Source organism: Podarcis muralis, chromosome 12, assembly GCF_964188315.1.
Source record: "Podarcis muralis chromosome 12, rPodMur119.hap1.1, whole genome shotgun sequence".
Taxonomy (NCBI): Eukaryota; Metazoa; Chordata; class Lepidosauria; order Squamata; family Lacertidae; genus Podarcis; species Podarcis muralis.
The window spans coordinates 1,129,919-1,149,917 of NC_135666.1; the positions used below are offsets into that span (position 1 = coordinate 1,129,919).

At 55.5% G+C, this 19,999-nt stretch overlaps 1 protein-coding gene across 3 annotated transcripts in view; it reads left to right on the plus strand.

Annotated features, from left to right (window-relative positions):
- The first annotated feature begins 777 nt into the window (after positions 1 to 777).
- SLC4A2 (solute carrier family 4 member 2) overlaps positions 778 to 19,999 on the plus strand; it is a 61,068-nt gene continuing 41,846 nt past the window's right edge. The window contains exons 1-2 of one of the 3 annotated variants that reach the window (XM_077916602.1): positions 778 to 947; positions 15,689 to 15,780. The gene's annotated coding sequence lies outside the window, so the exon portion shown is untranslated. The remainder of the gene's footprint in view (positions 948 to 15,688; positions 15,781 to 19,999) is intronic. The other 2 variants (XM_028750303.2, XM_028750305.2) reach the window with 2 other exon arrangements.

Below are 19,999 nucleotides of genomic sequence, written 5' to 3' on the forward strand. Positions count from 1 at the left end.
TCTTTCTTTTTAGTGCCACACTCCCTTCTCCTTCTCTCGCTCCTTCCTTCGAGGTGCGCCTGTCCCGTGGGATCTGCAGCTTCGGAGAATAAGCCAACCTTTATTCCACTGGTGACTCAGCCTCTTGTGGGTTTAAGGTCAAGGGGAAACACATTTCACAACGAGGCACCTTGCAAACTCTGGGTGCCTCGTCTGGGAAGGCGCCGGCCCCTCCTTCTTGCCGGGATCTCCCCCGCGCGTCAAGGGAAGGCGCTGAAAGCCTCGCCTGCTGCCTCGGAGCTGGGACGGGATGGAAGTGGATATCCAGTTCCACCTGGCATGGAAGAAAGGGGAAAGAGGGGAGTTTTTCTCCTTTCCTCATCGCGCTGGAACTTGTGAGCATCCCAGGAAGTTCTTCTCCCCCCCCCCCCCCCGCGCCTGGTTAGACTATGGAGGCAGGATGGCCACCAGCCTGGACGGCTTGAGATTCCTGCATTGCGGGGGGCTGGACTAGAGCCCTCCCAACTCTGCAATTCTAGGATCCTGCGGAAAGAGGATTGCACAAATTCAGGGCGGAGGCGGAGGCTGTCTCTGGCTGGCAGCCAGGCTTCCTCCAGTCCCAGCGCCGGCTGCGGGGCGCGCGGAGATCCCCCCTGGATCCGCGCGCTCTGGCGGTTCTTGCGCGCAAAGCAGGCATCCCGCGCACGCCTTTTGCCTTCCTCCGACACTGGGGGTCTCTGCCGTCCCTCTGTCCGCCTCTTTCTCCGCCTGGGCGGGGCCCCCGGTTCTCCTCTCAGGGGGCGGGGGCTTTCCTGCCGTGCACGTGGCGGAGTCGGGAGCGCGCAGGGTCCAGCTGCGCATGCGTCCCCCCCTGCTTGGCGAGCCGAGGTTGCTTCCTCGGACCTGGAGGGGCCGGGCTGGCGGGCGCGCGCCTGAGGCTGCTGCTGCTGCCGGGGCTCTTGGAGCGGGTGAGTGACGGGCGCGCGCGCGCGTAGCAGCGGCGGCGGCGGCGCGGGAGGAGAAGGAGCGCGCGAGAGGCACCGGCGGGCCGGAGCTGGAGCCTCTCGGGGCCGGGAGACGAGCCGGGGGCGGACCGGGGTGGGGTGGCTGCCTCCCATCCTCTGGCCCAGCAGGAGGAGGGGGCGGACGGGCCTCCCGGGGCCGCGCGCTGGGCTCCCTCCTGCTCCGAGGCAGGCGCGCTCTGCGTGTGCTCAGAGGCACGCGCTTGGCGGAGAAGCGAGGGAGCGCCCTCTCTGGGGAGAATCGGCTGAGGAGCCCCCCATCCAGGACTTGCGCTCCGCCAGGTGCATTTGCCGGTGGGGCTGGGAGATTCCCCACAGGCGGGACTCGCATCGGGACGACACTCCCGAACACCCCCTGGCCGCGCTCCCGGGGCGCCTGCAGCGCGCGGCCTGCGCTTTTGGAGAGCACCGGCTCCAGCTTCGCGCATTGCGCTCTGCCGTGGCAACCTGGGCGGGGGGGGGGGGTGTCTCCCTTTCTCTTGCTCAGCCCGCGATGCAGAGGTCTGCCCGGGGTCCACCCCAAAGGCCAGGCGAGCCACCCGCCGTGGGGCAGGATCTGAATCCAGGCCCCGGGGCCCCGCGGGCAGAGGGCATCTGGGGCAGGCGCTGCAGGGGCACCCGGAAGCCTGGAGGCCGGGCGCGCAGGGGGGGATTTGCCAGGATCCATTTCCATGAGCAGGAGGGATGCAGATGTTTCTGGATGGGATGGAGCCGGCAGGGACACACCTTGCTGTGGGCGCGGGTGATGCCAACACCTTCCCTCGCTTTCTGGGCAGGGCTGGGCGCCCGCTAGGAAGGTGCTGCTCGCCATTGCATAACCTTGGAGGTGTGTGTGTGGGGGGGGTGCACTGCATTCTCAGGAATGAAAGGATCTAGCCTGCAGCCCGCATCCTCTCACCAGGGAGGAATTCTCCAGGGGTGGCTCATTCCTGGCACTCCCTCCCGCCTCCCTGGAGGGCTGGCATTGCCTTGCAGGCCGTGCCAGCCTGTTCAGGCGGCACCCCTCTTGGGGGTGAGAGGGAGGAGTTCCTGGATCCCTGCCCTGGGTCTGTCTGGGCGCTGTGCAGCGCCAGAACCTCACCTCAGGCAGCGCTCACCTTTTGCTCCTGATAGTGGAAGGTTCGGGAAGGACGAAAGAAAGTCTGTCTTCACACAGCAGATAACTGAACTGTGGAACTCCCTCCCACAGTGATGACCACCAGCTTGGATGGCTCTCAAAGAGGGTTAGGACAATTGATGGTGGGGGTGGCTGAGTGCCTCTGAATCCCGGCTGCGGGAGAGTTGCTCTGGCGCTCGGATCCTGCTCATGGTTTCCCAATAAGGGCATCTCGTTGGCCCCTGTGAGAACAGGAGGCTGGACCAGGTGGGCGACTGGCCTGATCCAGCTGCTCTTGCATTTGAGGTGGCTGCCACATCCCATGACGCTGGGGCAACCTTCCTGCCCTCTGGGGCACCACAGCTGTGACCATGACAGTCCGGAAGCCCCAGCTTCTCTCTGCTTTTCCTTTCATTTGTGGACATGAAACCAAGAGCGAGGAAGGTGGCTGTGCCTTTGGTCAGGCCAGACTCTGGGTTGGCGGCCTGGCACTTCTGAGTGTTCCTGGCCTGCAGTTCCCGCCATCATCATCATCCCTCCTGGTTTCTGCCCCTTGGCCCTTCCTCCTCTGGCCCAGAGCTCCTTCCATGGCCACATCCTGGCTTGTGTGGACACCCCACTCTGCTGCTGCCTTTGGGCCTGCCATTCTCTTCTCTTCACTCCACTGGGGACTGCATTGCAGGGGGTGGGACTAGATGGTGCCAGGGGGTCCCTTACAATTCTGTGATTCACGGGAGGTTTCTAGCAGAGTTCGGATGGGCGTCTGTTGCATAGCTGTCAACTTTTCCCTTTTCTTGCGAGGAACCCTATTCAGAATAAGGGAATTTCCCTTTAAAAAAGGAAAACGTTGACAGCTATGGTCTGTTGGGGATTCTTCAGCTGCGATTCCTGCATTGCAGGGGGTTGGGCTACAATTCTTCAGTTTTGTGGGTGCCTCTAAGCATGTGCAGAGTGGCGGCCTCTTGGCAGAGCCCCGTCCATTGTTTCAGAAACGAAGCTGCCCTTCCGTTTCCACTCAATTCTGCCCTTTCCGGCACCTCCTGAGTTCATTAGCTGCTTTTCCCACACTTGGAAGGGGCAGCAGCCAAAACTCCAGTTGAAGCCGAGAGAGAGAGAGAGAGAGAGAGAGAGAGAGGGAGAGGCGAGGAAGAGCAGAAAGGGCACCAAACCAGAACCAGACACAGGACAGAACCAAGCAGAGGCTGGCTGGGAAATCAAGTTGGTGCCAAAGCCTTCTCCAAGCCCAGCAGCAAGGCAGATCTTTGCCCCTCCTCAGGTGGGAGCGCCTTGGGGGTCTGCCACATCAGGCCGCCTGGTTTGCAGGCTCCGTTGTTTCTTTCTTGAGGAGGCAGGCCCTTCAGGCGTGTGTGTTTGCCTGCTGAATTTATGTCTCCCCCCTTATGTCTCCACGGAGCCCAAGGTGGCGTACGCGATTCTCCTCTCCCTCCTCGTTTAATTCCCACAACAACCCCGTGTTGGGCTGAGACTGAGTGACTGGCCCCCAAGGTCACCCTTCCGGGCTGAGTGGGCAGATTTGGACCCTCGTGTATCCTTGGTCGCAGAATCGTAGAGTTGGAAGGTTCTGCAATGCAGAAATGTTTCCTGGGCTGACACTCCCGTCCCGTAGAATTCTCTCTGTTATATTTCATCTGCACCATCGGAATGAATTTCTGGAACCAAAATGCTTTTTCTGTGAAGCCTGAGCAGGAGCAGCAAACAATTATAACTGAGAGTTGTCGCTTGCCTCCGCTTCCCCCATTTCACAATTGTGAAGAATATTCGTGTGATATGAATAGTCTGTGTAACCATTAAGAAAAAGAGGTTGGAACTGGTTGATATATAGTGGTACCTCGGGTTAAGTACTTAATTCATTCTTAATTCGTTCCGGAGGTCCGTTCTTAACCTGAAACTGTTCTTAACCTGAAGCACCACTTTAGCTAATGGGGCGTCCCGCTGCCACCGCACCGCCGGAGCACGATTTCTGTTCTCATCCTGAAGCAAAGTTCTTACTTCTGGGTTAGCGGAGTCTGAAGCTTCTGTAACCACTGTATCGGCAGACTGTTCCTGGATCAAGGGACATTCCTTCTTTAAGTTTTCAAAATTCTTAACCCATCTCAAGGTTGTCCTCTGAACTAGCCAGATGTTTCCCTGAGAATCAATCACAGTCAGTCCAACATTTGAAAAATAAGACTTCAGAGCCGTCCGGCCCCAAAATGGCAACTAGACGTTCCATTTTGGCGACTGCAGCCTCGGTTTAAGGAGCCCTTTGGCACCTAGCTTAGTTTCCAACACTGCTAGCAACCATGGACAGCCTTCTCCTCCTCTATCAACTTGCCCCCAGTGTCCTTTTTTAACGCCAAGGCACCTTCCTTCCTTTGCCTATTTGCTGTCTTTGGGCTCTTTGGCCAAAAAGGCCCCCAGAGTGGTTGGCATCATATTAGGAGAAAGAAGAGACAGATGGAGGCTGGCACCCCAAAGAGGACTTTAGGGCCCCCTAATGGCAACCAGAACTAGACCTTCTGTTTTGGCAACTGCAGCTTTGGTTTAAGGAGCCCTTTGGTGCCCAGCTGATGTGTCTGGGTTTCTGTCCCTGCCTGCAGCTCTCCTGTCCTCGCAGGGCCTCTCTGGGAAATCGGCAAGCAAGCGCAAGAGCAACTCTCCCCTCCTGGGGTTTCCAGCAGCCCACATTCAGGGGAACAGTGGTATCTCGAGTTACAAACGCTTCAGGTTACAAACTCTGCTAACCTGGAAGAGTTAACTCGAGTTGAGAACTTTGCCCCAGGATGAGAACAAAAATTGTGTGCCGCCGGCACAGCGGCAGCAAGAGACCCCATTAGCGAAAGCACGCCTCTTATTAAGAACAGCTTCAGGTTAAGAACAGAATTAAGTTCGTAAGTAGAGGTACCAGTGTATTTGTGGAGGCAGAGCAGAGCCCGGGTGGCCAGCAGCCAAGAGGCCAGAGGGGCTTGTCCTGGCTGGAAGAGTCCCGGCTTGGCAGCTAGATTTCTCTCTGCGGTGAAGCAGGCCGGCAGTGGCTGTCAGCAGAGTTCCTGAGGCTCATTGTGTCGGAGTAATTAGTGGGTTTTGTTCTCGGCTCCTTGCGCTCCCCGGGGTGGGGAGGGGGCCCTTGGCGAACAGGTCCAGGGCTGCGTAATTGCAGGTGCTGCCCCACCCACCCACCTGGGAAGCAGCCGAGGAGAACCTTGCGGTGTTTTCGGGGCTTCCTTTGCAAGATCCTCATCTCTGCTTTCTCACGCTCAGGTGGAAGGGCCTGCTGCGGGCCTGCCATCTCAGGAGGGGGTCGGGCGGCCACTTATGGAACCGTCCCATTTGTAAGCATTGGAGAGGGACCCCCAAGGGCCATCTAGTTCAACCCTCTGCAATTCTGGAGCCGCAGCCAAAGAATCCCTGCTTAAAAACCTCCAAGGAAGGAGAGAGAGTCCGCTCCACAGCCTAATAATAATAATAATAATACTTATTATTTATACCCCGCCCATCTGGCTGGGTTTCCCCAGCCACTATGGGCAGCTTCCAACAGAATATTAAAATACAGTGGTCTGTTAAACATTAAAAGCTTCCCTAAAGAGGGCTGCCTTCAGATGTCTTCTAAAAGTCTGGTAGTTGTTGTTCTCTTTGACATCTGGTGGGAGGGTGTTCCACAGGGCGGGCGCCACCACCGAGAAGGCCCTCTGCCTGGTTCCCTGTAACTTGGCTTCTGGCAGTGAGGGAACTGCCAGAAGGCCCTCAGCGCTGGACCTCAGTGTATGGATGCTGCCCAGAGTGGCTGGGGAGACCCAGCCAGATGGGCGGGGTACAATTATTTATTATTATTATTAATTATTATTATTATTATTATTATTATTATTATTATTATTAATTCTTAAAGCAACAGGGAGGCTGCTTCCGTTTCTTTGGTTACTGAAGCAAGGTAGAAATGGTTGCCCTGAAAATGAGACATTGCAGGGGGGGGGTCCTTGCAAGGGCTGCTCCTCTCTTCCACTGCCTTGGGAGGGGCTGCTGGGCAGAGCATCTTGACCAGGAGGTTGTACAGCTGGCATCCCGCCCCCCCCCCATTTGCCCCCTCCCTGTGGGAATCCTGGGGGTGCTCAGAGGACAACCTTGAGCTGGGTTAAGAATTTTGAAAACTTAAAGAAGAATATATATATATATGTTGTATGTGTATTATATATATTACTTATTTTTCTTAATGGTGACCATTCATAATGTAGGCAGATTCTTCACATATGTGAGCAGGATGAGGGGGGAGTGAAGACAAGCGCCAGCAATTCATTATAACGTCATTCACTACTTCTGCTCAGATTGCCCAGAAAAAGCATTTTGGTTACAGAAGTTCATTCTGATTGTGCAGATAAAATATAACAGAATTCTACAGGATGGGATCTTCCTGTGTGTGTGTGAAAAGAGTCCCGATCCAAGGATCCCCAGGTGGAAATGTCAGGCCCCATCCTGGCTCACAGGCATCTACACTTGGTTGCAAGTGGCCAATAGCCAGGTGCAAAATGCGCCAGGCGGATTTCGAACCCTGGGCAGAGCATCTTCGGTGGAGCACCCGCAGGATGGGCTCTCGGTCCTGTTGGCCCAATTCTGTGGCTCTGCCCCCCAGCTGAGACCCAGCAGCCCCCCCCCCCCCCCGTTGAACTTCAGGCACTCCGTTGACACTTTTCAGACGTCTAGTTAATTTAAGCAGATTATAAGTCTTTTGCAACTTTGCTTAGAAACAGTAGTGTTTTGCGTAGAAACAACAGCCTATAAATTGTATCAAAAAGCTCTGCGTGGAGAAGGACCCCTGTTCCGTCCCTGCCAGCGTCTTCAGGGAGAGAGCTAAGAAAGACCAAACCCAAAGCGCTGCTGCTGCCCGTCAGTGTTGACAGTGCTGTGCTAGCTGGGCCCCGGTCCTCTGTCTCCGCTTCTCCCTCGCCTGTCCTGTGTTCTTCTCGGTCCGACCGCTGGAGTCTCTTGCTGGCCCCTAATGATGGGTTGTGCGGCTGGCTGGGTTGCATCTGCCACACCGGTCTGGTTTTGAAGTCCGGCTTGTGGGGCTGGAGGTGGGGCGGTTTGTGGGAGGGAGGGGAAGGGCCGGCGGCCTTTGTGAGAGGGAAGCCAGCCAGCCCAGGCCTGCAAAGATGCGCCGGTCAGCTGGTTTTCCGCAGAAGAGGAGAGTCAGTGGCTGGTCCTGAATGGGTGCTGTCAGGTGCTGGTCCTGATCCGTAGAACTGGGAAGGGTTCAGAAAAGGGTGAGCAAAATGGTCCAGGAGTGACGCCCCTGTGAGGAAGGCCTGCAACAAACTTTTTAGTTGAGAGAAAAGGAGGCAATGGGATAGAAGTTTATAAAGCTTTTCTTCCTTCTCTCGTAACACTAGAATTCATGGGCATCCCATGCAGTGTTAGACATCTGCCTGGCGCGTTTTGCTGCTGGCGCTGGTCCAGGTGCAAATTCCTGGAGATTTCTGGGCATCAGGTTGGTGACCGCAGTTTAAAAACCTCTGCCTTAGTCCATAGCTAATGCCATTTCCATTCCCACTGGGTGTGTTTCTCCGTCTTGCATCCTGGGAGAAGGAGACTGTTGGAGGAGCAAGCGGCAGTCAGGCAACGTAGCTGAGAGCATAGGACAACGGAATCATAGAAGGGACCCCAAGGGTCATCCAGTCCAGCCCCCTAGAGAATAGACATCCCGTTGTGGCGACTGCAGCCGAGGTTCAAGGTGCCCTTTGGCGCTGAGTTTCTAACCCTGCATGAGGTTGAAGATTAGGGAGAGGTCCAAGAAAGACCTTCGCACGGTGCTGAGTTGAACTGTGGAACTCCCTGCCACTGGAGGCAGTGATGACCACCAACCTGGCTGGGTTTCAAAGAGGGTTAGACAAATTGGGAGGCAGGGGGCCCATTGCCAGTCCTTGGAGCAAAGAGTTGGGCCAAGTCTGGCACATCCTTCCCCTAATGATGATGCCAGTCCCAGAGGCCCCTGTGAAGCAAAAGGCACTCTGCACATGGGCAGAGCTAGGCCTGCTTCCATCACTTCTGTGGGCCCTTCCAACTTGAGCTGGAAGGCAAGTTTGAAGACCTGCCTCTGGCGTCCCACTCCTGGCCGAGGGTTGTGGGGTTTCCCCAGTGAGTAACAAGCGCACCAGAAGAGCTTGGCTGGTGCTGGATGGGGCCAGAGGAGGCCCATCTGGGCCTCTTCTCCCAGTTGCCAAGCAGAAGCGTGTGGGGAACCAGCAAGTGGGATCTGAGCACAAGAGCTCTCTCCCCTCCTGGGGTTTCCAGAAAGGGGGGGTTCAGGAGCGCCATGGAGAGCCCCCCTCCTTCTCCATGAATTTGTCTCATCCTCTTTCCAGCCCACAAGTTTTGCATATCACTCATTTCCTGACATGACGCATCTTGGTTTGGTTCAGAGTTTGGTTCAGAGTTTCCGCCTCTTCTTGATTCAGAGCAAAGGGGGGAGGGCCTTTTGCCACCCTGAGGCCTCATTCCCTGATGGCCAACCTAAGACCCCCCCGGGGGCTGGATCCGGCCCAATCGCCTTCTCAATCCAGCCCACAGACGGTCCGGGAATCAGCGCGTTTTTACCTGAGTAGAATGTGTCCTTTTATTTAAAATGCATCTCCGGGTTATTTGGGGGGCATAGGAATTTGTTCATTTACCCCCATAAACATATTCCGCCCCCCCCCCATGGTCTGAGGGATGGTGGACCGGCCCCCAGTTGCTGACCCCTGGCCAAGGTTATGGGGCCAAATGTAAGTGGTGTGGCCAGAGCCGCTAGTGAGCAGAGACCCCCCCAAAAAACACATGCATCCACACGCAGGCATACAAATAGTTGCAAAGAGCAGGCATTCGGTCACATGTTGTGTCTCTGCCTCACCCGTTCATTCTTGACACCCCTGTGCCTTTGCGCTGCCATACCTGCTCTGCCTGGGCTTGGACCACGTGACCTCTTGGATCCCTTCCAACTCTTCCGTTCTGTGATGCTATGAACCTAATGGCGGCACAGGGACATTTTGGGCACTGGGGGTATCGCATCGCTTGGGGAGGTTTAGCCTTTCCTCCCGCAGCTGCAACCCCCCCTCCCCAAACAACAGCCCCCCCCCCCGGAAAACCTCCTAGTGGCTCCCAGGGTTTTTTCAGGTCTAATCCTGGCACGGGTGGGAGGGAAGGAATACCAGCGCTCAATGGGCCGCATCCAGCCTCCAGATCAGGAACAGGGTTATTTATTGCCGCTAATCAAGTTTATCTAGCCACCCATCAATAAATATTCCCGGAGCGGTTTGCAAGCATAACAGCGTTAATTAAAAATACAATATATAATTAATCTTGCGGAATAATTATCTGGTCCAACCCCTCGCCTGGTGCAGGACGTCCTGTCCTCGGATCGAAAGTCTGGCAAGACCGTCGAGGTAGATATCCCTCCGAAATCTGGAAGGAAAGACTCCCCGTGTACACTTCCGCCCCACGGAAAGTCCTCCTTCCCTCTCTGCGGAATCCTGAGCTGAACGTTCTGCAAACCGCCCTTGCCAGGTGCAAAACATTTTGCTGCCAGCCACCTGTGCGCAGCCCAGCAGTTCTTCCATCTTGCCCCAAAGGCGCTTGGGGGAGATTGGCTGCAAGTGTTTCTGTGCCAGCGCTGGAAGCCTCTGACTCAAGAGGGGCAAAGTGGAGCACTTAAGTCTTAGAGGACAGCTTTGGTGCAGAGAATATCTCAGAAACCTGGCGGTTATCTCTGGCTGCGAACTCTAGGAAGGACAGAGAGCGGCGTATCGGAGGTGGTTTCGCTCTGGACATCAGACACAGCACTGAGTCCAGCAAGCTAGAATTCCCCAAAGGGGCAGATCCGTTGTGGGTGGTGGAATTGACCGGGGGGGGGCACCCCTAGACTGAACCTTGAGTGGCACCCAAAACCTGGCATGAGATGGCACAGTTGCCCAACCACTTGGGAGCAGCAGCCACTGTGCTATTAAATTAAATATGCATTTAACTGGCCAATTGCCCAGAAAATCGTGCACAACCCCATTTGACTTCCAAAGAGGAAACTTCGTCACAATGAGGATATTGGTCAGCAATGGGAGTTTTAGTTCAACCCCCTACGGAGGGCACCACTTTGGCAACCTTAGTAAAGGCCTGGTAGTGAGGCATAAAACATAAAAAAACGAAAGATCATGGCCACTGGTCCCATCACCTCCTGGCAAATAGAAGGGGAAGAAATGGAGGCAGTGAGAGATTTTACTTTCTTGGGCTCCATGATCACTGCAGATGGTGACAGCAGTCACGAAATTAAAAGACGCCTGCTTCTTGGGAGAAGGGCAATGACAGGCCTAGACAGCATCTTGAGAAGTAGAGACGTCACCTTGCCAACAAAGGTCCGTATAGTTAAAGCCATGGTTTTCCCAGTAGTGATGTATGGAAGTGAGAGCTGGACCATCAAGAAGGCTGATCGCCGAAGAATGGATGCTTTTGAATTCTGGTGCTGGAGGAGACTCTTGAGAGTCCCATGGAATGCAAGAAGATCAAATGTATCCATTCTTAAGGAAATCAGCCCTGAGTGCTCACTGGAAGGACAGATCCTGAAGCTGAGGCTCCAAGACTTTGGCCACCTCATGTTCTCATGAGGTTCTTCTGAGAAGACTCCCTGGAAAAGACCCCGACGTGGGGAAGGATGGAGGGCACAAGGAGAAGGGGGCGACAGAGGACGAGATGGTTGGACAGTGTTCTCGAAGCTACAAACACGAGTCTGACCAAACTGCGGAAGGTAGTGGAGGACAGAGGTGCCTGGCGTGCTCTGGTCCATGGGGTCACGAAGAGTCGGACACGACTAAACGACTAAACAACAACAACAAAGTGAGGCAGTGATATGGTTGAAACTCTCTTGGCTTCTTTTATGCAAGTTAGGACAGGGCAATATATCAATATATCACTGAAAACCGGATTCAAGTCCATATCATGATTTTGGTTTCATAATTTTTGACCTGGCAATATATTGCAAATCATGACGTGTGTCCGCCCTATGCCAAAATTACGATGGGAGGGAAACCGTGGCGCCTGCCACTGCCTCTCCCTAACTCCACCCTTATTTCAAACATTGTGATACATATATCGGTATAGCGTGATGTATGGCTCATGGTGTATCACGATGTTGAAAACCAGACCTTGTCCAGCCCTAATGCAGGTCTGTAGGAGCAGCATTCTGGGAATCTGCTGGAGTCTGGAGGTGGAAGTGTTCTAAAGTGCGTCCTTCGACATGCATAATAATGTATTTTGTCCTCATTTTGCATTTTTCTGTTGTGAACCGCTCTGGGATCGTAGGGTGAAGGGCAGGATGCAAATTTTTTAAATTTTATTTATTTATTTATTTATTTATTTATTTATTTATTTTCATCATCATCATCATTGATAATATTCATGGCAAGGAAGTAGAAAGGCAAATAATGGAGGATTAAATCTCTCCAAAATGATCAGGAGTTGGAGAAGCCATTGGAGACCCGAAGGCTTCTTTTGAAAAATGCAAGTTCTGTCTGAATGAAGAGAATGAAAAGGAGCACAAACTTTGGCCAAAGAAAGTTAAAGTAGATAGTACAGGATGCTAATAAATAAAAAGGCTTTGAAGAGCACATTGGTAAAATCATTGAGACCAACAGCCAGAAGTGGTTTAAATACATTTGCCGCAGGAGACCCTCTAGGCTAGGAAGGGGTTAACCCTTGGGTGACCAGGGGGTCAAAAATGTGCTAAAGGAAGACAAGGAGATTGTGGGGAAACAGAATGACTTCTGCAAGCCAATGCCTGGAGGAGTGGGGAGAGAGCTGCACTCTGTTCATGCTCCAAAGCCTCGCCCATTTATTTCTGGGGCTTTGTTTGCTCCGGTGTTTTGAAATCTGGTTCCGTGGCTCTCGCAATGCCCGATTCAGAGGGGGGGGGGGTCCCTCCTTGTCCCCTTCCCTGTGACAGCCACAAGTCCTTGGAGACACCTTTTCATCTTCTGCCCTCCAAGGACCAGGCTAAAGGGAGTTGTGGGTCCTGATTAGGAGAGGGCAGAATTCAGTTAAACATTAGGAGAGATTAAGGGAGCCGGTGCTGACTGACTCCAGAGATCCAGGACAACATTGGCCTTATCCAGCCAAGATAAGAAGTGGAACAATGGGGAGAAAGGCACCTCCTGGCTCCTTGAAGGTGGCCCTGGGGGACCCCTTGGCCAGGGGAAGGGGCAGCCCTTGCAGATGGGGCTCTCTGGGGCCAGGCTGGACCGGGTGCCATCACCTCCTGGGACTGGACTTGTGGGTCTGTGCCCCCTTTCTTTTTTCCCTAGGGCGGGATGTTTTTGGGGTGCAGCACTTTGCTGCATTTCTGTGTGGCCAGATGTTAGGGGTGTTAGGGGAGGGGCAGCACTGTTGGCTGTTTGCAGTATAGGAGCGCTGCAGAGAGGGACGCGGGTGGCGCTGTGGGTAAAAGCCTCAGCGCCTAGGGCTTGCCGATCGAAAGGTCGATCGGCGATTCGAATCCCCGCGGCGGGGTGCGCTCCCGTCGTTCGGTCCCAGCGCCTGCCAACCTAGCAGTTCGAAAGCACCCCCGGGTGCAAGTAGATAAATAGGGACCGCTTACTGGCAGGAAGGTAAACGGTGTTTCTGTGTGCTGCGCTGGCTCGCCAGATGCGGCTTTGTCACGCTGGCCACGTGACCCGGAAGTGTCTCCGGACAGCGCTGGCCCTCGGCCTCTCGAGTGAGATGGGCGCACAACCCTAGAGTCTGTCAAGACTGGCCCGTACGGGCAGGGGTACCTTTACCTTTACCCTTTAGTGCTGCAGAGAGCTTGCTGGGGAGACCATGCATAACCAGGAACTCAAAATAACTTTTTAACAAGGTTTTAATAACAACAACAAAAAACTCCTTTTACACTAAAGATAACAACAAACCAGACCCAACCACCAACCCACCCCCCAGGGTAATGGGAGAGGAGCTAGGTGCTGCTCCTTATATACTAGACCCAATTGCTGACACAGCTTGATGAACACAACTCAGCAGCACCTGCTATGTTTCACAGCTGTAAGACTGGGTCTCGCTGTTTGCCCTGGCCCTTAAAGACATACACAACTTGTGAAACAAGAATGAACCTTCACATTTTACAGTGACCATTCAACAAGCGCATCTGGTGGGGGCACGTCCTGCTCCTTTGGGGTCGTTCGCCCACCTTGGTTCCCTGTGCTCAGTTCTTACCTGTGGCTCCTAGAAGCTGCCAGCAGGAGACAGTGGCCACAATCCCGGGGAGGGGAGCCAAGGGGGCTTGAACCCTCAACAAGTGATTTGCAGGGGTGTCACTAGATGACCCCGGGGTCCCCTCCAACTCTACAATTCTGTGGTTCTGTGACATTTGGGGAGGGAGTCATAATGATGTATAGTCTGCTCTAGGGGGCTTAATTTGGTCAGAATTGAGTCCACACTTCCAGAGTTAACGCTAAATGTCGTATTTTTCGCTCCATAAAACGCACCTAGTTTTTAGAGGAGGAAAACAAGGAAAAAAATATTCTGAACAAAACAGTGGAGATATGATTTTTGTGGTTCATGCTGTGGCCACAGACATGATATGTGATTTGACGGTGAATTTCGGGTGACCCAATGCAAAAATCCTGAGGATCCATGTGGATCCGTGCTTTGTAACCACGTTTTTGTGCCATTGCGGCCCCACGAAACAATGGATGCGTGATTTTTTGGTGCAGGCTATAGCTATGGACATGTTATGTGATCTGATGGTGAATTTGGGGTGACCCAATGCAAAAATCCTGAGGATCCATGTCCTTTTACCTCCCCCTCCCAGGCAGCCTCCTTTATCTCTAGAGTCCCTTATCTCCCTCCCGATCGCTTGCCGACCAGCTGCTCAGCAGCTTTGTTTCAACACCCCCTTCCCTCTTTCAAAAAAAGAGAGCATGATCTGCTTTTTGCCCCTGGGCAATTCAGCTCCAGGGACCACGCATTTGCTCCATAAGACACACAGACATTTCCCCTTACTTTTTAGGAGGAAAAAAGTGCGTCTTATGGAGTGAAAAATACGGTATGATAGCGGCCACCAGAGCCACTAGAGGGCCATGGAAACTTGTGTCCTGGGCCTTTTAGACTCGTCTCACCATCTACTCTCTGAAAACCAAGGGGCAAATTGGTTGCCAGGTGTGAAGTTTCTCCCAGCCCTCCTACCCCACGGAACTTCTTTGGAGATCATCCCTCCGATACTCACTTGCCAGGGAGGACTTAAAATCCTTCCTAAACTCAGACCTGGATGCAGACACCCTTGCCTTTGTCACGCCAAGGTTAGACTACCTCTGTGCTCTCTCTGTGGGGCTGCCCTTGGAGACGGTCCAGGAGCTCCTGCCAGGCCAGATTGTGGCAGGTGAGGTGCCTGGCCATCTCACCTGAGGCTCCTTGTGGTCCCTCGCTTGTTTACCAGCTCAATTTTGGTGCTTGCATTCTCTTTTCCTGCTTGTTCATTTATACGCTGCTTAATGCCTGAATGGCTTCCATTGACCTTTGAGGCCCCCAATGGCCTGGGATTCCTGTAGTGCAGGCGGCTGGACTTTGGGGTCTCTTCCAGCTCTACAGCCCCATGATTCTGTGATCTGCCCTACAGACTTGCTCAAGGTTTAAGATCTGCCTCCCATTCATAGAATTGCAGTTGGGAGGGAGCCCAAGGCAAGAAGAGCTGTTTGACAGCAGAGGTTTTTAAGCAGAGGCCATCTGTCATGGATGCTGAGATTCCTGCACTGCTGGGGGGTTGGACTAGATGACCCTCGGGGGACCTCTTCCATGATTCTATGCAGCCCCAACAGAGTTGGTTCCACTGGTCTTTGAGACGCAGTTTTGAGTTTTCCTGATCAGTCCTCCTGACTTCTGACTTTGGCTTTGTTTTGCTGTTCTGCCTTCTTTGCATAGCTTTGCATGAGTTCAAATTACAAGCAGGAAAAGAGTTGTATGTGCTGGATCAGGCCAGAGGCCCCTCTAGCCCAGCCTCTTGTTGTCATAGCGGTCAACCAGATGCTGGGGGGGGGGGACCTGCAAGCGGGACTGGAGCCCCAGAGCCCTCTCCCCTCCTGGGGCTTCCCGAAACGGGGATTCAGAAGCACCCTGGTTTCCAATAGCCCTTTCCTCCTGCACAAAGTCGCCCTGTCCTCTTCGGCAGCTGCCCAAGTTGGTGGCCCTCCCTGCCTCCTGTGGCAGTGAGTTCCGCAGGTTAGCTGCCCCCTGCGTAAGGAAACTCCGCTCGTATATTTCGCAATTTGCTGCACCGATGCATTACGTGAGGGGAAGCAGAGACGAGGACGCGCTTGTCCTTTGTGCCACGGGCAGCGTTGTGACTCTGTGCGATACCATGCGCGCTCTGAGTGCCTGTTTCCGTGCATTCCCCTCTGGAAGCCGCCTGGGCCTGGTTGGGGGGCTCAGTGTGGGCCCAGGTGTGCTGGGCATTTGGAGAGGTTCAGAGGCGGCTCCCATCCCCTCTTGCAACCCGTGTCCCCAGGAGGGGTGTCCCTGGGGGTGAGATGGATGGGGGGCCAGCAGCACCCACAAAGAGGGGGCTCACCCCCTTCCTGGATGTCTTCTTTTCCAGTACCCTGTTCGCTGGCCGAGTTTGGGATGGCAAGTCCTCCTCTTCACTGCCTTTCCTGAGGACTAGAGACCCTGCAGGAATTTGGCGAGGAGGTGAGTGCGCCCCCTGCCGTTGGACATGGGGAGGGTGAGTGGTAGGCTGTTGGGTTTGAGTCTTATACCACTTTTTGGGGCTGAGACTGAGCAGAGCAGTAGGAACCGGGGTGTGGTCCACCCACCCCTTTCTCCCCCCTGCTCGAGAGAAAGCTGCTTCCTTGTGCAGCCTTTGGAACCTCCTGCCACCAGACAGAGTGGCTTCCTCCCCAAATAGGCTTTAGAAAGGGAGGTTTCCGAGGGCACGGGAGGAGCTGAGTCACTTCTGTGTTTCCCATCAGGGATGAATCAGGGCTTTGGGGAGGGAAGGGGTGTTCCTGGCGGAGGACGGGGGCGGGGGGAGCGGCCTTTTCTGAGTGTGCTTTGCCCGGCCTCCTCTGCCGGTGGGGCCTTTGCAATAGGCAAATGGGGGACGCCCCGCCTCTCAGTTGTGGGGCACCTGCCTGGAATGCAGAAGGACTCGAGTTCGAACCCTGACGGCATCTCCTAGTAGACCTAGGAATATCGCCAGAGAGCGACTGCTGCCAGCCAGTGCAGGTATGACTGGTCTAGATAGGCCAATGGTCTGACTAAGGCGACTTCCTTAATGAGGAGGGGAGCTTTGCTGGGGGGTAGATACAGTCTGGGGAGGGGGCTTGCTGGGTGTGAGGGGCAAAATGAGCCCCCTCTTCTGAAACCCCCTCTTGAAAGTGTAGGGCGGGGCTTTGTTTCCAGACTTTGTCCAGATGTGGCTGAACTACAACTCCCATCAGCCTCTGCACCCTCCAGCTGCAGTCCAGCTGAGTATCTGGAGCGGACATCCTCAACCTTGGCCCTCCAGATGTGAACTACAGTTCCCACCATCCCTGACCACTGGTCCTGTTAGCTAGGGATGATGGGAGTTGTAGTCCCAAAACATCTGGAGGGCCGAGTTTGGGCCTGCCTGCTCTGGAGGGCTTCTGGCCGAGGAGTCATAGAATTATAGCACTGCAGTTAGAAGGGACCCTGAGGGTCATCTATCCCAACCCCAACGTGGGCCTCAAACCTGCGACCCTCAGGCTGAGTTTGGTGCTTTGACAAGTGGCTCCTTCCTCGCTTTCCTGGCTGCGCTGTGTGCGCCTTGTGTTGTGCAAGCGGCTGCGTGCTGACTCGGCCCTCCGCAGTGAAGGTGATTTGGGGGCTGGGCTGGGGGGGGCAGGAAGTGCGGGGGGGCTGCTTGTGGGGCCGGATTTCGCAATGGCGGCCCCAGGTTGAGCCGCGGGTCAGGGCTCTGCGCCAGCCCAATTATTCCGCCCTGTCAAGGGGAAGAATGTAGATTTGCACAGCCCGGTGGGGGTCTGCCGGCCGCCTCTGGAACTGGGGGTGGGGGTGGGGAGAGGGACCCCACCCCAAGAGGCAGGGCATGAGGGGTGGCACGAGGGTCCTGGGCCAAGTGGGGTCTGGGGGTCTGTCTAGACTGAGCCACCATTCGTACATCGATAGTCCTTCTGCTCAATCCCGCAATCAGAACATGGGACCGTAGTTCCGGAAGGGACCCAAGGGTCATCTAGTCCAACCCGCTGCGTTGCAAGCTGTGACCCCCAAACTAAGCTAAGACCCACTCCTGCTACCCTTGCCCAGAAGAGGGGAGCAGGGGGTTTGGGGGGGGTTGTTGCAGCTGCAGAAGAGGTTCTACCTGCTGGTGCCCAGGAGAGTTTGCCAGCTGCAAGGTGGGCAAGTGGGCAAGGCGGAAAAGGGGTCAGGCCCAGTGAAGACCACCTGGGGAAAAGGGCTTGCAGAACCCGGGTTCCAAAAACCCGACCTTAATGGAAACCTGCCAGTTGGTGCAGATTGCCTGAGCTGCGATTGTTGCCTTGCCAAGGGGGTGGACTAGATGAGCCCCAGGGCTCCCTTCCAACTCCCTTCCAGTTCCACGATTCCCTGACTGCCTGCCTCTGTGACCCACCGTCCTGTGACTGATGGGGACCGCCGTCCTTCCCCCAACCTGCTGCCCAGTGGGGACTTGGGGGTGCTGTGTGCCTTTGACTTTGGCCGGATGGGACCCCCACGGCCGGCCAGGACAAAGATGACGCAGCGCTTGCCCCGGCTGGCACTGCCCTCCCCGGCCTGCTGCTGGCGCTGCCCCAGAGGCGGCTCCCCATGCCTCATTAGGGCCGCTTAGGGGGCAGTGGGGGGCCTGAGTGGCGGCCAGGAAGGGCAGGCCAGACGCAGGGAAGGGCAAAGAGCTGCTTCTCCTCGCCCGGCCCTCCTCCTCCTCCTCCTGCCGGCTTGGGGGGCCTCTGGCGGCCCATGCCAATTAGCCCAGCGCCTGCCGTGGGGCAGGAGGGCCTTTCAAGTTCTTTGGGGTCACTGGAGGGCTCCGGGGGCCAGCGGGGGGCTCTCGATGCCCAAAGAGCCTCCGGTCATAGGCTCAGCCCTCCCCTTCTGCCTCCACCGGAGTCAGAGAACCATGCAGTTGCCAAGTTGGAAGGGACCCCCAAAGGCCATCCAGCCCAGCCCCCTCCAGGCAGGAGTTGCAGCTGAAGAATCCCTGAGAGGCGGCTGGACAGGGTCCTCCATTCATGCCATTAATAGGATTATTACTTTATTATTTATACCCTGCCAGGAGGGAGAGCCTCTTAGTCTTTACACCTGTACTCCAGCCTGCAAGGAAGGGAATCTTGCCTATTTACTGCTTTTGAATTTATATCCTCATTTAATGCCCAGAACAACCTTGCAAAGGAGGTCAGGCTGAGAAGCAGGGGCTGGCCCCCCAGGCCACCCCCAGGGAGCTTCACGACCGAGCGGGGATTCGAACTCTGGCCTCCCGGGTCCCAGTCTGACACTCTGCTAGACCCCTCTCTCTTGGGGGGCATATTTGGGGGGGGGTGGGAGCTGGGCCTGGCCTTGCACTTGACTCGCCTCTGCTCCCCAGCGATGCCCTCTAGCAACACCCCCCACCCTGAGCCCCCCACCCCTCTTTGCAAGGCCGGTTTCCTCGCAAGCAGTTCAGGGGGTGGTTGCTTGCGAGGGGAAACCGAGGAAAACGGAGGGGAGCCTTGAAAGAGGGGCTGATTGCACTTTCAGGCTTCCAAGTTACTGCCCTGTTTGGCCTCGCCGTGGGGCAGAGGCCTTCTCTGGCTCCCTCTTTGCATTGCGGGGTGGGCTGGATGACCCTTGGGGTCTATTCTGTGACGTTTTAACACAGGGAGGAAGAGGAGAAGCTCAACTCTGCTCTCCTTTCTTAGTCCAGGATTCTTGCGCTGCAATTCCTGCAGTTCAGGGGGTCAGACTAGATGGGCCTTGGAGGTCCCTTCCAACTCTGCGCTTCTGTGATTCATGGATCCCTCCCCTTTGGGGTGTCCCATTGGCCAGGGAGGCTTCCCCCTGGGGGGTCCCTCCCCTCCTGTGTCACTTGGGGGGTGCTGAGCTGCAGGGGAAGAGCCCCACGGAGTCCCTTTGGGGTCACAGATGGAAAACCCCAGCCCATTATACCAGCTGAATTTCCTTACCAGCCCTCCCCACAGCGGGGTCCTTCCCAGGGCCCCCTGCCCCCCAGCTCAGTCAGCAGAGATGGAGACTCTTAATCTCTGGGTCACGGGTTCGAGCCCCAAAAGCTTCCTGCATGGCAGGGGGTTGGACTAGATGACCCTCGGGTCCCTTCCAGCGCTCTGGCTTGAAGATGGATGGATGGATCAATATCCCATCTCTTATCCCTAAAGCGGCTCAAAGTGGCACACATGGTTCTCTCCCTCTCCTCTGGTAATCTCCACAACAACCCTGCCGGGTAGGTCAGGCTGAGAGAGACCCAGGGGATTCGAACCCTGGTCTCTCCCAGGTGAAGTGCCTGCTCAGGCCATGCCTTCGTTTTCTCATAATGCCATTGGGCCTGGCTGCATCCTGAGCTAACTCGGAAGGGGGGAACTGGGGCAGGTGGGTGCAAAACAGCGCCCACTTCCTGGGGCGGCTTTCTTTCTATTGGGGGGTGTCACAGCCAAGAACGCCAATGTCTCCCCCCCCCCAGTGCAGCCATTGGCATCTGCATGGCAGAGGAAGAGGGAGAATCTTCCTCCCTCCCCTGGAAGTGTTGAGATGGAAGGGGCTCCCAAAGGTCATCCAGCCTGACCCCCTTGCCAGACAGGCGTCTCAGTTCAAGAATCCCTGGCAGGTGACCACCTGAGCTTCGCTGAGAAACCTCCAATGAAGGAGAGCCCTCCTGCCTTCCAAGGCCATTGAATCCTAGAATTGGAAGGGGTCCCAA